Source organism: Oncorhynchus nerka, linkage group LG19, assembly GCF_034236695.1.
Source record: "Oncorhynchus nerka isolate Pitt River linkage group LG19, Oner_Uvic_2.0, whole genome shotgun sequence".
In the NCBI taxonomy this organism is placed as follows: Eukaryota; Metazoa; Chordata; class Actinopteri; order Salmoniformes; family Salmonidae; genus Oncorhynchus; species Oncorhynchus nerka.
The window spans coordinates 7,106,083-7,109,944 of NC_088414.1; the positions used below are offsets into that span (position 1 = coordinate 7,106,083).

The window sequence follows — 3,862 nt, forward strand, 5'->3', positions numbered from 1 at the left end:
ACTACCTACTGTATGGCCTGGTCAGAGTGTTAGTGTCTGATTTACAGTACCAGTCAAAAGTTTGGACACACATGGAGGAGGTGTGATGGAGTGGGGGTGCTTTGCTGGTGACAATGTCAGTGATTTATTTAGAATTCAAGGCACACTTAAAAAGCATGGCAACCACAGCATTCTGCAGCGATAGGCCATCCCTTTTTGTCATCATTTTTTTCCCCCACCAGGACAATGACTCAGAACACAGCTCCAGGCTGTGTAAGGGCTATTTGACCAAGAAGGAGAGTTGCATCAGATGACCTGGCCTCCACAATCACCCGACCTCAAACCAATAGAGATGGTTTTGGATGAGTTGGACCACAGAGTGAAGGAAAAGCAGCCAACAAGTGCTCAGCATATGTGGGAACTCCTTTCACACAGTTGGAAAAACATTCCTCATGAAGGTGTTTGAGAAAATGCCAAGAGTGTGCAAAGCTGTCATCAAAGCAAAGGGTGGCTACTTTGAAGAATTTCACATATAAAACATGTTGATTTGTTTAACACATTTTTGGTTCCTACATAATTCCATATGTGTTATTTTATAGTTTTGATGTCTTCAATTATTCTACAATGTAGAAAATAGTAACAATCAAGAAAAACCCTGGAATGAGTAGGTGTGTTTAAAAGTGACTGGTACTGTATGTGTATACAATTAATGTGTACAATATGTGTACAATATGTATACAATGCGTACAATTGGATTATAGTTCATTGTATATTGAATTCAGTGGAGCCAGAATCCTAACTATAAGGGCAAAGCATAGTAAAAATGGCAAAACTGTATACTGGGTGCTCAACTTCCTTTTTTGGCATTATTAACTAGGTGTCATCTCGTCTCTTAGATCCTGACACAAATTCAACACAGCACCACATTTCAAATGAGTGAGAGGTGATACTACTTCTGCTTTGAATCCTCTGTTTTCCATTTTTCCTGTGCCAAAGCATCACTACTGCAGTTTTGTCAGCAAGGCGGCAGACTGTTTTTGTTTTGTTATTTTCTAGATTTGAAGGAGTTTCTGATGTTGAAAGTAGGTTGCATACTGAAGCTGCAGATACAGTGTGTGTGTGTGTGTGTGTGTACTGTTGACAAATGGTCTCTATCAATCCCTACTGTCTTCAGGGTTTGAACCTGGTGGTATATAAGGAATAATTGATTGAATCATATTTTATTAATCCCCACAAAGAAACGAGTTTGTCACTAAGGAAAGACATTAAATATTTAAGAAAATACTACAAAGACGTACAGTATATTATCTACATAGAGAGGGTTTAAAATGGGTCAAGGTAAGAAGATTCATGCACTCAGGTGCTCTCCTTGGTTGTAAGGCTGGACAGTTTAAGCATCTCCTCTTGCTCCTCCTTTTCTTCCTCTTCCCTCTTCTCCCGTGCCTCTCCCTCCACGTGGTACCCCACCATCAGCTGGTACGTCATCCCCACCACCGCACCAATGAAGGGGGCAAAGATGGACACAAAGAACCAGTAGGAATAAGCTCTGTGGGAGACCAAGACAGAGACAAGGTTGTATGTCTATGCAGAGTAAATAGTGAGAGCAGAGTATCTTTAATAACTTATGGTAAGATAAAACTTCCCATAAGACATGCTTTATTTAAGAAAACACAGAAACCAAAAAACAGGAGAAAAACCCTAAGGAGACTCACGTGAAGACCTCGCTACCCCAGCCAGCCAGGGCAGTAAATATGCGTGGGCCCAGGTCTCTGGCAGGGTTGAAGCCCATGGACAGACTGATGACCAGCACCACAAAGATCACCGTGAAGGCCTCCAATCCCCGGTGAATAGGGTTGTTGTAGGGGTCCACGATGGCCAGGATACACATGATCAGGGCAGCCGTGCCTATCATCTGTAACACAGCCAGGCTCAGTTGTATATGGTTGTTGTGTGTTTTGTTGATTAAATGTGCTTGTTGTTGTTATATACTATGGTTTCCATACAGGATATTAGTCCATATAACTTATTGTGATTCAGAGACTGTCCTAATATGGATGCACTAATATACTATAATATTGTGAATGTACCTGGTCAAAGAATCCATTAACCAGAGTGAGATGTTTGGAGGGATAGGTAGCAAAGATCCCAGCAGTGGCATTCTCCCCCTAAACGATCAGTGTTCCTTGGCCGTAGTCCCACAATGCATCTGGAGAAACCATGGTAACATATAAGATACCACATTGTGTGTGGTACAGTACCATCTACAGTAGCTGTATAACCTTGAAACTCCCTTTAACAGTTAAAAGGGAGTTAACAGTTATTTAAGTCTAAACTTGAAGTCTTGAATGTTTTCAGTGGAACATGGCAACTAGAAAAAATGTTGTTGTTGTTGTTGTTTGGACATTTATCATCATAAAACATTTCCAAATTCCCCTCACCAAAATACATGCCAAAGGCCCCCAGAGTCTGGAATAAGAAAAATACAGGGAACTCCCTCCAAGGTTCTCTCCCCAATAGACAGAGAGCGAAGGTTACAGTTGGGTTCAGGTGGCCTCCTGTGACAAAGAACAATTTGGCAAAGGGTGAATGGCCATTTCTCAGTTTCATTCTATTCCATTTTCTCTGAGTAAAAAACACCCAAGACCATCCCTCTTTAAACCAAGTCTCCTCCTGATTTTCTCTAAATGAGAGAAAACAACCCGAGCATATCAAGACCATAGATGATTCTCTTAAAACCTTTTCTCAGAGGGGAATAAAGGACCCGAGACTATCTGCCATAATAGTAGACTCGGTAAATAGCTGTTAGGATGGCAGGTCTCTGTGCCACACAGTCAATTGGAGCGATGAAAACGCCCCTGAAAATGATCCCATGAAGCTACAGTAGATTTGCCCTTTAAAAGCTTGAAGTAGAAAACCTAATGAACTGTTCAGACTGCGCATTCACGTAGGTGTCGGTCTCCCTCCTCTCACCTTGCGTTTGCAGCTTAAATTGCGCCATGGTAGGAGGTCCCTAATTATACAGGTCTTATTTTCACAGCTGCCATCTGTATTAGAGGGCGACAGCCTCATTATAAAGGCATTGAAGACGTGGGCACAAGTGAACTGCGGAACTCTCTGTGCTGCCTGCCTTTTGATTTGCTTTTATAGTGAATGAAGAAATAACTCAATTTGTAATTTCACACTTTCCTTTCATTCATGGACCCAATAACTTTGAAATTTGAGGGGCAAACGAGTGTCATTCTTTGTTCCTCTGTATGCCTCTCGGATTTCCACTGTTTGCAGTTCTCTCTCTCTCTGTCTCCTGTCTCTAAATATTGCAGTTGAAATTACTGTTAGTTTACCTTAGGTAGAATGTGTCTGTCACAATAGTTGAACTGATCACTCCCAATAGACTTGCTACTATAAGACAGTAATGTCTGGACGAATGAAAACTCTTATTCTCCTGACCTTCGATGTCAGAGGAAGTAAGATAATAGTAAGAGTGATATTGTGCCCCCATCACCTGAGACCTGTCCGCTGACCAGTATGACCAGTGTGGCAGCGAAGCCAAAAGGCAAAGTTGACGGTGATGAACATTATATATAAGGGTCATCTTCATCATCAACAAGTTTACTATGGCATCACATTCAGATAGTTAGACTATCTGTGTAGACATTTTCTGTGTAGATTAGTGAGAATGGAGGATGCATAGAGAATAGCCTGTTCCAGTCCAGTCTCTTTCTGCTTTAGTCAGCTTGTTGTCCGGCCCAAAAAAATTTTCAATCAACTTTTGTCTGAGTGCCTTGTGCACTCAGGATCCCAAAAATGCCTGTGGTCGAGCGGTGGTCCAGTACTTATTTCAAATGAGTTTTGATGTTGCTTCAATATATCCACATAATTTTCC

At 41.5% G+C, this 3,862-nt stretch overlaps 1 pseudogene; it reads right to left on the reverse strand.

Annotated features, from left to right (window-relative positions):
• Window positions 1-1,239: 1,239 nt before the first annotated feature.
• LOC115146981 (aquaporin-3-like) lies at window positions 1,240-3,555 on the reverse strand (annotated as a pseudogene).
• Window positions 3,556-3,862: the final 307 nt, after the last annotated feature.